The following is a 12,663-nucleotide window of genomic DNA, read 5'->3' as shown; positions in this document are numbered from 1 at the left end:
AGGTTTGTATTTATGGGCCAATTGCTTATGTACTACTAGTGCTAAATGTTGTTTTGTAAGGAATCAACTTGGATATAGCCTGCTTCAAACCTTTTTTTATTATTTGTATAGTCTTCTAATATTAATATCTGCGAAGAAAGGGTTTTCTATGGTTGTAAAAATAACTAACTTGTACTGTTTACTAATTCCAAGTGCAACTGATTTGAATAACAAATTACCGATTAGAGATGCGGAGGATTGAACTCCGGGCTTTTCGCATGTAAACCGAACACTCTACCACTGAGTTACAACCCCTGTTTTAATAGATCATTTACTTACTGAATGGTTTTTGTTTGAACTTCAGTTAAGAAATCTAAAGTTTCAATTCCTGTTGTTGAAATAAAATTCAATGTTTCTATTCCTCTTGTTAAATTGATCCATATCTTGACTTTTTTTGATAGATTTTTAAATTTGAGGAATTTATAACAGCGATTGTGTTTAACATTATACATGCATTCACTGGAATAGTACCCACTGTATCAATATGGATAATCCTGATTCCGAATTCAAATTCAATGAAGACTTTATAGACTGCTGTCAATATTGCTGGTTCTTATGTCTTAATTTATACCTTCCATATGAAGTAGTAAATTATGATTCCGAATTATTGCATTGTGTTAATGTATATTTATACTTTCTATGATTAAACTGGAGTTGCGGAGGATTGAACTCCGGGCTTTTCACATGCGAAGCGAACACCCTACCTCTGAGTTACAACCCCTACGTAGATTGATATATCTTACTTGAACCTGCATTTCTTTTCTAAGTTTTAAATTCAGAAATTCAGCTATATTTCATACTGATTTCGCATTGATCCATTACACCAATTTCAGAAATAAGCTACACTTAAATTTTATATTAGGTTTGTATTTATGGGCCAATTGCTTATGTACAACTATGTACTACTAGTGCTAAATGTTGTTTTGTAAGGAATCAACTTGGATATAGCCTGTTTCAAACCTTTTTTTTATGATTTGTATAGTCTTCTAATATTAATATCTGCGAAGAAAGGGTTTTCTATGGTTGTAAAAATAACTAACTTGTACTGTTTACTAATTCCAAGTGCAACTGATTCGAATAACAAATTAACGACTTGGAGTTGCGGAGGATTGAACTCCGGGCTTTTCGCAGGCAAAGCGAACACTCTACCACTGAGTTACAACCCCTATGTAAATTAATATATCTTACTTGAACCTGCATTTCTTTTCTAAGTTTTAAATTCAGAAATTCAGCTATATTTCTTACTGATTTCGCATTGATCAATTACACCAATTTCAGAAATAATCTACACTTAAATTTTATATTAGGTTTGTATTTATGGGCCAATTGCTTATGTACTACTAGTGCTAAATGTTGTTTTGTAAGGAATCAACTTGGATATAGCCTGCTTCAAACCTTTTTTTTATTATTTGTATAGTCTTCTAATATTTATATCTGCGAAGAAAGGGTTTTCTATGGTTGTAAAAAAAACTAACTTGTACTGTTTACTACTTCCGTGCAACTGCAAGTGCAAGTGCAACTGATTTGAATAACAAATTACCGACTTGGAGTTGCGGAGGATTGAACTCCGGGCTTTTCGCAGGCAAAGCGAAAAATCTACCACTGAGTTACAACCCCTGTGTTATTAAATCATTTACTTACTGAATGTTTTTTGTTTGACCTTCAGTTAAGAAATCTAAAGTTTCAATTCCTGTTGTTGAAATAAAGTTCAATGTTTCTATTCCTCTTGTTAAATTGATCCATAGCTTGACTTTTTTTTGATAGATTTTTTAATTTGAGAAATTTTTTAACAGCGATTGTGTTTATTATTATACATGCATTCACTGGAATAGTACCTACTGTATCAATATGGATAATCCTGATTCCGAATTCAAATTAAATGAAGACTTTATAGACTGCTGTCGATATTGCTGGTTTTTAAGTCTTAATTTATACCTTTCGTACGAAGTAGTAAATTATGATTCCAAATTATTACATTGTGTTAATGTACATTTATACTTTTTATAATTAAACTGGAGTTGCGGAGGATTGGACTCCGGGCTGGGCGTAAGGAGAAATGGTTTGGAGTTTCGACATGAGAAGTCGTCTTAGGGTGATTTCTGAGACTCTGTAGTCAACAGTCAGGGATCCGGTGATAACTGAGAGAGCTCCGGAGTCGGCCGTCTTGAGAGATTTGGAAATTAGGATGTTGAATTGGCGTTCGATTTGTCTTAGTTTCTTCTGGTTATGTTTCGTTTTGATCGCGGATGCCCAGACTGAGCAACAATATAGAAGGCTGGGTTCCAACAGAGCTTTATATAAGGCTCCCAGGCGTGTACCAGATAAACCCCAAGCTCTTCCGGCGTAGGAGCGAAGGGAAAAGAAAATTTTCCTTACTTGGCGATCCTTCTCGTTGAGGTGTGCTGACCAGTTCAGTTTTGAGTCCAGAATTAGGCCTAGTAGTTTTGTATGAGAGGTTGGTAAGATATGGTGCTCATCCATAGTCAGGTAGAGGTTGTCCGATGGCGCATGCTTTCTACTGAAGATAATAAGTACTGTCTTCGCGGCGTTGATTTTTAATTTTAATTTCCCCAGGTGGGATTTGATAGCGTCCGTCAGCACTTGCAGTTGTCTGACTGCCATAGATTCGTTCTTATGTTGTAATGTTGCTGTTAAGTCGTCTGCGTATGCTAGTATTTTCCCCTGTAGCTTGAGGTCGGCTGGAATCCGTAATATGTCGTCGATCATAACGTTCCAAAGGAAGGGAGAGAGTAAACTACCTTGTGGGCAGCCTGTAGGTATTGAAAAAGGCTCGTCTGTTTGTTGTTGGTCGAATTTGCCTACCCTGTGCGACAGAAAATCCTTTACAATTTTCACAAGGGAGAGTGGGCACTGTCTCTTGATAAGGGCTAGTAGAATCGCGGGAGCCCATGCTGTGTCGAAAGCGCTCTTAATGTCAATAAGTGCGCATGCCGTAACATTCTTTTTTTGAAACCCCGTTTCGACTTCATTGACAAGGCAGTGGAGTGCTGATTCTGTTGAGCAGTTGGCTTGAAAACCGTGTTGATTTGGATGCACCCAGTTTCCTATCAAAGCCAGCTGCTGAAGTCGACTCAGAAGAATTTTCTCGAAAAGTTTACTCATTGCCGGTAGGACGCTTATCGGCCTATAACTATTCACGTCAGAGTAGTCGGCTTTCCCTGGCTTGCGAATGATACATACTCTCGCTTGTTTCCAGCTCCTTGGAAATTTTCCATGTACGAGACAGGCGTTGAAAAGGACGAGAATGTATCTAATTAAAATCGGAAGGGAGAGTATAAGTAGGCCGGTGGATAAGCCGTCCCATCCTAGCGCGGATTTTTTCTTTAGAGCTTTGGCCGCTAACTTTATCTCATTTTCTATGATCGGTGCACAAACATCTTGAACGTCTTCTGTTAAGGACCTAATTACGGATTTTTCAATTTCTTGGTGTGGTTTGTCTGATTTTTCTTCCGTGTGGAAGAAATGTTCTGCGAAGCGGGATGTGACAATTGATGGGTCCGCTGTAAGGAGTCCGTTTACATTTATTTCGAGTTTCGGCTGTGTAGAAGTTGCGGAGCGCGCGGATTTTTTTATCTCTCTGAACGCGCTGTTTGCGTTACCGTTCATATCACTGATAAATTTTTTGAACGAGTCTCGTTTGGCTTGACGAATATGTTTTTGGTGTGTGCCCTTAGCTACTTTGAAACGGGCTTGGTCTTCAGTCCGGTGGAAGCGGGACCATATTTTAAATGCTTTCCTGGTTTCCTTTCGTAGGCGGTCAAGTTTTTCTGTCCACCAGGGGGCCAAGGGACGTGGTCTGTGTTTTAGATTTTTAATTTTGCTTTTATTTGCGCTTGATGTGATGATTGATGATATAGCTTCTACGTATTTGTCGATATCGTCTCCAGCTTTCAGGTTGCTTTGGGTTACATCATGAGCTGACAGTTCGTTAGATAGGTTCTCCATATATAGATCAGCGTCTATATCCCCTTCTCTTGGTGGTTTTTTAGCTGTACGTGTGCCAGGCGCTTGTGGCGTCTGCGACAGAACAAAAAATATATAGGGGTGATCCGACAAGGAGTGATCCTGTAAAAACTGCCAGCTTGTTGTGTTGGTATCGCTTCCTAGTAGTGTAACGTCAACAAAGGCTGTGCCGGCCGGAATGAAATTTAGGGAGTCTACCTTTGCATTTGCTACCTTTAAGGAGAAATGTGCTATAAGGTTTTCTAGTTCCTTTCCTTTTTTATCAGTGGAGTGGGAGTTCCAGACTGGGCTCTTTGCGTTGGAGTCCATGCAGATAACGGCTCTCCTTAGTTCAGTCTCGTAAGTCTTCAAATAGCTCTTGGTGGTTAAAGAAATTGAGGGGGATGATGGTCGGCAGTAAGCGCTTATTAGGAGGAACTTGGATTTATCAGAGCCAATTTTAACAACCACTACCTCGTTTGACGAGCACTTTTCCATATGCGCTTTGATTCCATTATTTACCAGGATCGCGGAGCCGTACGGATGTTGGTCACTAAGGTTGTGAAATGCAGTGAAACCTTCCGGTATGTATTTTAGGTCGTAGTGGTCATGCCTTTTCGTTGCGTACGGTTCTTGGATCATTACTATATCAACTTTATAGTCGTCAATCGTTTTTGCTAGTAAAGCGGAGGCCGCCTTGCAGTGTCGGAGGTTAATTTGGAGAAACTTTTTAGAGTGCATGGGGTGCTCTTTATTTAAGGTGTGATTATCTTCCATCTAAATGTTGAAAAGTTGACGATACCGTTTCACTGCATTAATTTGATATGGACAGCTTGGGTCTCCTGCTGTGTGATTCTTTTTGCAATTTGGGCATTTAAAGGTGGATGCATTGCAGGACCTGGAATCGTGGTTACTTGAACATTTACCGCAGGTTGGCGCGGTGGCTTTACAGTGTGACGAAGTGTGCCCATAGTTGTTGCATTTGTAGCATCGCCTTACTTCCCTGTTTACATCAATCGGGACGATTTTGATTAGTTTGTAGCGCGTGTGAATTTTGTTTCTACTTAACGCCACATCCCTTACCGCGGCGGAGCTAAAATACATTTTAACATGTCCTAGATCTTGGTCGTTGCATTTGTGAATCTGGACTATTTTTTGAAGTGTACCTTCAATAAAACTGTTTCTGAAGTTAATATCCTCTTTTAGTTCATCCATGTTCTCGATTGGGACAAAAAGACCGATTGCTGGGTATAATTTTTCTTCGGTTCTCGGGTCGTTTATGACTGCTTTGCACTCTTCACTGGTTCTGATTATATCGAGGGCTTTATCCGCATCTTGTTGATTCTGGAAAGTAATGAAACCTTTGTCGTCTTTCGTGTTGACTCTGAGTGGTATTGGGTTTCCGATTTCTTTTGACTTAAGTAGCTTATCCATGAGGCCTACGTTAAGTTCTCCTGTGCTAGTCCGGTTAATTTTGAAGGCTACCGTTGTTTTGTTGTGTTTGTGGTTCTCCGATGGTCCTCTCGCGGCGGCAGCGTATTACTTTGTTCCTTCGTTACGTTGACTCGATTCGGTGTGCGCCGCGCACTATTACCTTGTCAGCAAAGGCAAGTTTAGCCTCTTGAAAAAGTTGTTTTTGTTTCTCCAATTCACTTGTCTTTGCGATCAGGAACGATTGTGTTTGCTTCAGTTGGACTTGGTATTTCCTTGCTGCATATGCAATATTGGGGGTGCGCTGGATAAGTTCCTTATGCGTTAATTCGCTCAGTTCCCTTTCGTCAACTTTGAGTAGCGAGTCTTCTAGAGAGTCGGCATGAGTTGTGTAGTTGTGATCTAAGCACGTAGACTCTTTCTTCGGTGCACCTTGGTCCTCCGAGCTAGGTGATATTATTTGTGTATAGTTCCGTTTCAGTTGTTTACTTGTGTCCATGCTGGAATTAGGTGTAGACTGCTCAGTTGTTGCCTTCTTTATCTCTGTTCTACAGTTAGGGCATAGCCTGTAGTTCCCTCTGCCCACACCTTTAGTGACAAATCTGTAGTTACATCGCTCGCATGTTCTTTCCTTTCCTTTTTGCGACCAGTCTGAAATAGTCGATTCGTCGAGATGATCGACGAGACTTTCTTCGGGTGCAAAGGTGTTCCCTCCGCTCTCAGAATCCATACCTGAAACCAGCAGGTAGGACGAGAGAAGAAAGTGCTAAATGTGGTTTTGTAAGGAATCAACTTGGATATAGCCTGTTTCAAACATTTTTTTTTATTATTTGTATAGTCTTCTAATATTAATATCCGAGAAGAAAGGGTTTTCTATGGTTGTATAAATAACTAACTTGTACTGTTTACTAATTCCAATTGCAACTGATTTGAATAACAAATTACCGACTTGGAGTTGCGGAGGATTGAACTCCGGGCTTTTCGCATGCAAAGCGAACACTCTACCACTGAGTTACAACCCCTATGATATTAAATCATTTACTTACTGTATGTTTTTTGTTTGACCTTCAGTTAAGAAATCTAAAGTTTCAATTCCTGTTGTTGAAATAAAGTTCAATGTTTCTATTCCTCTTGTTAAATTGATCCATAGCTTGACTTTTCTTTGATAGATTTTGTAATTTGAGAAATTTTTTAACAGCGATTGTGTTTATTATTATACATGCATTCACTGGAATAGTACCTATTGTATCAATATGGATAATCCTGATTCCGAATTCAAATTCAATGAAGACTTTATAGACTGCTGTCGATATTGCTGGTTCTTATGTCTTAATTTATACCTTTCATACGAAGTAGTAAATTATGATTCCGAATTATTACATTGTATTAATGTATATTTATACTTTTTATGATTAAACTGGAGTAGGCGAGGATTGAACTCCGGGCTTTTCACATGCGAAGCGAACACTCTACCTCTGAGTTACAACCCCTATGTAAATTGATATGTCTTACTTGAACCTGCATTTCTTTTCTAAGTTTTAAATTCAGAAATTCAGCTATATTTCTTACTGATTTCGCATTGATCAATTACACCAATTTCAGAAATAAGCTACACTTAAATTATATATTAGGTTTGTATTTATGGGCCAATTGCTTATGTACTACTAGTGCTAAATGTTGTTTTGTAAGGAATCAACTAGGATATAGCCTGTTTCAAAACTTTTTTTTATTATTTGTATAGTCTTCTAATATTAATATCTGTGAAGAAAGGGTTTTCTATGGTTGTAAAAATAACTAACTTGTACTGTTTACTAATTCCAATTGCAACTGCTCTGAATAACAAATTACCGACTTGGAGTTGCGGAGGATTGAACTCCGGGCTTTTCGCATGCAAAGCGAACACTCTACCACTGAGTTACAACCCCTATGTTATTAAATCATTTACTTACTGTATGTTTTTTGTTTGACCTTCAGTTAAGAAATCTAAAGTTTCAATTCCTGTTGTTGAAATAAAGTTCAATGTTTCTATTCCTCTTGTTAAATTGATCCATAGCTTGACTTTTCTTTGATAGATTTTGTAATTTGAGAAATTTTTTAACAGCGATTGTGTTTATTATTATACATGCATTCACTGGAATAGTACCTATTGTATCAATATGGATAATCCTGATTCCGAATTCAAATTCAATGAAGACTTTATAGACTGCTGTCGATATTGCTGGTTCTTATGTCTTAATTTATACCTTTCATACGAAGTAGTAAATTATGATTCCGAATTATTACATTGTGTTAATGTATATTTATACTTTTTATGATTAAACTGGAGTAGGCGAGGATTGAACTCCGGGCTTTTCACATGCGAAGCGAACACTCTACCTCTGAGTTACAACCCCTATGTAAATTGATATATCTTACTTGAACCTGCATTTCTTTTCTAAGTTTTAAATTCAGAAATTCAGCTATATTTCTTACTGATTTCGCATTGATCAATTACACCAATTTCAGAAATAAGCTACACTTAAATTATATATTAGGTTTGTATTTATGGGCCAATTGCTTATGTACTACTAGTGCTAAATGTTGTTTTGTAAGGAATCAACTAGGATATAGCCTGTTTCAAAACTTTTTTTATTATTTGTATAGTCTTCTAATATTAATATCTGTGAAGAAAGGGTTTTCTATGGTTGTAAAAATAACTAACTTGTACTGTTTACTAATTCCAATTGCAACTGATCTGAATAACAAATTACCGACTTGGAGTTGCGGAGGATTGAACTCCGGGCTTTTCGCATGCAAAGCGAACACTCTACCACTGAGTTACAACCCCTATGTTATTAAATCATTTACTTACTGTATGTTTTTTGTTTGACCTTCAGTTAAGAAATCTAAAGTTTCAATTCCTGTTGTTGAAATAAAGTTCAATGTTTCTATTCCTCTTGTTAAATTGATCCATAGCTTGACTTTTCTTTGATAGATTTTGTAATTTGAGAAATTTTTTAACAGCGATTGTGTTTATTATTATACATGCATTCACTGGAATAGTACCTATTGTATCAATATGGATAATCCTGATTCCGAATTCAAATTCAATGAAGACTTTATAGACTGCTGTCGATATTGCTGGTTCTTATGTCTTAATTTATACCTTTCATACGAAGTAGTAAATTATGATTCCGAATTATTACATTGTGTTAATGTATATTTATACTTTTTATGATTAAACTGGAGTAGGCGAGGATTGAACTCCGGGCTTTTCACATGCGAAGCGAACACTCTACCTCTGAGTTACAACCCCTATGTAAATTGATATATCTTACTTGAACCTGCATTTCTTTTCTAAGTTTTAAATTCAGAAATTCAGCTATATTTCTTACTGATTTCGCATTGATCAATTACACCAATTTCAGAAATAAGCTACACTTAAATTATATATTAGGTTTGTATTTATGGGCCAATTGCTTATGTACTACTAGTGCTAAATGTTGTTTTGTAAGGAATCAACTAGGATATAGCCTGTTTCAAAACTTTTTTTATTATTTGTATAGTCTTCTAATATTAATATCTGTGAAGAAAGGGTTTTCTATGGTTGTAAAAATAACTAACTTGTACTGTTTACTAATTCCAATTGCAACTGATCTGAATAACAAATTACCGACTTGGAGTTGCGGAGGATTGAACTCCGGGCTTTTCGCATGCAAAGCGAACACTCTACCACTGAGTTACAACCCCTATGTTATTAAATCATTTACTTACTGTATGTTTTTTGTTTGACCTTCAGTTAAGAAATCTAAAGTTTCAATTCCTGTTGTTGAAATAAAGTTCAATGTTTCTATTCCTCTTGTTAAATTGATCCATAGCTTGACTTTTCTTTGATAGATTTTGTAATTTGAGAAATTTTTTAACAGCGATTGTGTTTATTATTATACATGCATTCACTGGAATAGTACCTATTGTATCAATATGGATAATCCTGATTCCGAATTCAAATTCAATGAAGACTTTATAGACTGCTGTCGATATTGCTGGTTCTTATGTCTTAATTTATACCTTTCATACGAAGTAGTAAATTATGATTCCGAATTATTACATTGTGTTAATGTATATTTATACTTTTTATGATTAAACTGGAGTAGGCGAGGATTGAACTCCGGGCTTTTCACATGCGAAGCGAACACTCTACCTCTGAGTTACAACCCCTATGTAAATTGATATATCTTACTTGAACCTGCATTTCTTTTCTAAGTTTTAAATTCAGAAATTCAGCTATATTTCTTACTGATTTCGCATTGATCAATTACACCAATTTCAGAAATAAGCTACACTTAAATTATATATTAGGTTTGTATTTATGGGCCAATTGCTTATGTACTACTAGTGCTAAATGTTGTTTTGTAAGGAATCAACTTGGATATAGCCTGTTTCAAAACTTTTTTTTTATTATTTGTATAGTCTTCCAATATTAATATCTGCGAAGAAAGGGTTTTCTATGGTTGTAAAAATAACTAACTTGTACTGTTTACTAATTCCAATTGCAACTGATCTGAATAACAAATTACCGACTTGGAGTTGCGGAGGATTGAACTCCGGGCTTTTCGCATGCAAAGCGAACACTCTACCACTGAGTTACAACCCCTATGTTATTAAATCATTTACTTACTGTATGTTTTTTGTTTGACCTTCAGTTAAGAAATCTAAAGTTTCAATTCCTGTTGTTGAAATAAAGTTCAATGTTTCTATTCCTCTTGTTAAATTGATCCATAGCTTGACTTTTCTTTGATAGATTTTGTAATTTGAGAAATTTTTTAACAGCGATTGTGTTTATTATTATACATGCATTCACTGGAATAGTACCTATTGTATCAATATGGATAATCCTGATTCCGAATTCAAATTCAATGAAGACTTTATAGACTGCTGTCGATATTGCTGGTTCTTATGTCTTAATTTATACCTTTCATACGAAGTAGTAAATTATGATTCCGAATTATTACATTGTGTTAATGTATATTTATACTTTTTATGATTAAACTGGAGTAGGCGAGGATTGAACTCCGGGCTTTTCACATGCGAAGCGAACACTCTACCTCTGAGTTACAACCCCTATGTAAATTGATATATCTTACTTGAACCTGCATTTCTTTTCTAAGTTTTAAATTCAGAAATTCAGCTATATTTCTTACTGATTTCGCATTGATCAATTACACCAATTTCAGAAATAAGTTACACTTAAATTATATATTAGGTTTGTATTTATGGGCCAATTGCTTATGTACTACTAGTGCTAAATGTTGTTTTGTAAGGAATCAACTAGGATATAGCCTGTTTCAAAACTTTTTTTTATTATTTGTATAGTCTTCTAATATTAATATCTGTGAAGAAAGGGTTTTCTATGGTTGTAAAATTAACTAACTTGTACTGTTTACTGATTCCAATTGCAACTGATCAGAATAACAAATTACCGACTTGGAGTTGCGGAGGATTGAACTCCGGGCTTTTCGCATGCAAAGCGAACACTCTACCACTGAGTTACAACCCCTATGTTATTAAATCATTTACTTACTGTATGTTTTTTGTTTGACCTTCAGTTAAGAAATCTAAAGTTTCAATTCCTGTTGTTGAAATAAAGTTCAATGTTTCTATTCCTCTTGTTAAATTGATTCATAGCTTGACTTTTTTTTGATAGATTTTGTAATTTGAGAAATTTTTTAACAGCGATTGTGTTTATTATTATACATGCATTCACTGGAATAGTACCTACTGTATCAATATGGATAATCCTGATTCCGAATTCAAATTCAATGAAGACTTTATAGACTGCTGTCGATATTGCTGGTTCTTATGTCTTAATTTATACCTTTCATACGAAGTAGTAAATTATGATTCCGAATTATTACATTGTGTTAATGTATATTTATACTTTTTATGATTAAACTGGAGTAGGGGAGGATTGAACTCCGGGCTTTTCACATGCGAAGCGAACACTCTACCTCTGAGTTACAACCCCTATGTAAATTGATATATCTTACTTGAACCTGCATTTCTTTTCTAAGTTTTAAATTCAGAAATTCAGCTATATTTCTTACTGATTTCGCATTGATCAATTACACCAATTTCAGAAATAAGCTACACTTAAATTATATATTAGGTTTGTATTTATGGGCCAATTGCTTATGTACTACTAGTGCTAAATGTTGTTTTGTAAGGAATCAACTTGGATATAGCCTGTTTCAAAACTTTTTTTTTATTATTTGTATAGTCTTCCAATATTAATATCTGCGAAGAAAGGGTTTTCTATGGTTGTAAAAATAACTAACTTGTACTGTTTACTAATTCCAATTGCAACTGATCTGAATAACAAATTACCGACTTGGAGTTGCGGAGGATTGAACTCCGGGCTTTTCGCATGCAAAGCGAACACTCTACCACTGAGTTACAACCCCTATGTTATTAAATCATTTACTTACTGTATGTTTTTTGTTTGACCTTCAGTTAAGAAATCTAAAGTTTCAATTCCTGTTGTTGAAATAAAGTTCAATGTTTCTATTCCTCTTGTTAAATTGATTCATAGCTTGACTTTTCTTTGATAGATTTTGTAATTTGAGAAATTTTTTAACAGCGATTGTGTTTATTATTATACATGCATTCACTGGAATAGTACCTATTGTATCAATATGGATAATCCTGATTCCGAATTCAAATTCAATGAAGACTTTATAGACTGCTGTCGATATTGCTGGTTCTTATGTCTTAATTTATACCTTTCATACGAAGTAGTAAATTATGATTCCGAATTATTACATTGTATTAATGTATATTTATACTTTTTATGATTAAACTGGAGTAGGCGAGGATTGAACTCCGGGCTTTTCACATGCGAAGCGAACACTCTACCTCTGAGTTACAACCCCTATGTAAATTGATATATCTTACTTGAACCTGCATTTCTTTTCTAAGTTTTAAATTCAGAAATTCAGCTATATTTCTTACTGATTTCGCATTGATCAATTACACCAATTTCAGAAATAAGCTACACTTAAATTATATATTAGGTTTGTATTTATGGGCCAATTGCTTATGTACTACTAGTGCTAAATGTTGTTTTGTAAGGAATCAACTTGGATATAGCCTGTTTCAAACCTTTTTTTTATTATTTGTATAGTCTTCTAATATTAATATCTGCGAAGAAAGGGTTTTCTATGGTTGTAAAAATAACTAACTTGTACTGTTTAC

At 35.5% G+C, this 12,663-nt stretch overlaps 9 non-coding genes across 9 annotated transcripts; all 9 read right to left on the bottom strand.

Annotated features, from left to right (window-relative positions):
• Nucleotides 1-688: 688 nt before the first annotated feature.
• Nucleotides 689-760, bottom strand: Trnaa-cgc. Its single transcript has one exon. It is a non-coding gene; the product is annotated as a tRNA-Ala (tRNA).
• Nucleotides 761-1,133: 373 nt separating this feature from the next.
• On the bottom strand, nt 1,134-1,205 carry Trnaa-ugc. Its single transcript has one exon. It is a non-coding gene; the product is annotated as a tRNA-Ala (tRNA).
• A 5,178-nt stretch (nt 1,206-6,383) lies between these two features.
• Trnaa-ugc lies at nt 6,384-6,455 on the bottom strand. The gene has a single exon. It is a non-coding gene; the product is annotated as a tRNA-Ala (tRNA).
• An 831-nt stretch (nt 6,456-7,286) lies between these two features.
• On the bottom strand, nt 7,287-7,358 carry Trnaa-ugc. Its single transcript has one exon. It is a non-coding gene; the product is annotated as a tRNA-Ala (tRNA).
• Nucleotides 7,359-8,188: 830 nt separating this feature from the next.
• Nucleotides 8,189-8,260, bottom strand: Trnaa-ugc. The gene has a single exon. It is a non-coding gene; the product is annotated as a tRNA-Ala (tRNA).
• An 830-nt stretch (nt 8,261-9,090) lies between these two features.
• Trnaa-ugc lies at nt 9,091-9,162 on the bottom strand. Its single transcript has one exon. It is a non-coding gene; the product is annotated as a tRNA-Ala (tRNA).
• An 832-nt stretch (nt 9,163-9,994) lies between these two features.
• On the bottom strand, nt 9,995-10,066 carry Trnaa-ugc. Its single transcript has one exon. It is a non-coding gene; the product is annotated as a tRNA-Ala (tRNA).
• Nucleotides 10,067-10,897: 831 nt separating this feature from the next.
• Trnaa-ugc lies at nt 10,898-10,969 on the bottom strand. Its single transcript has one exon. It is a non-coding gene; the product is annotated as a tRNA-Ala (tRNA).
• Nucleotides 10,970-11,801: 832 nt separating this feature from the next.
• Nucleotides 11,802-11,873, bottom strand: Trnaa-ugc. Its single transcript has one exon. It is a non-coding gene; the product is annotated as a tRNA-Ala (tRNA).
• Between the last annotated feature and the right edge of the window lie 790 nt (nt 11,874-12,663).

This window comes from Daphnia magna, linkage group LG3 (assembly GCF_020631705.1).
Source record: "Daphnia magna isolate NIES linkage group LG3, ASM2063170v1.1, whole genome shotgun sequence".
Taxonomy (NCBI): Eukaryota; Metazoa; Arthropoda; class Branchiopoda; order Diplostraca; family Daphniidae; genus Daphnia; species Daphnia magna.
Note: the sequence above shows the minus strand (reverse complement) of the source record. Positions and strands in the feature narration are given on the sequence as shown.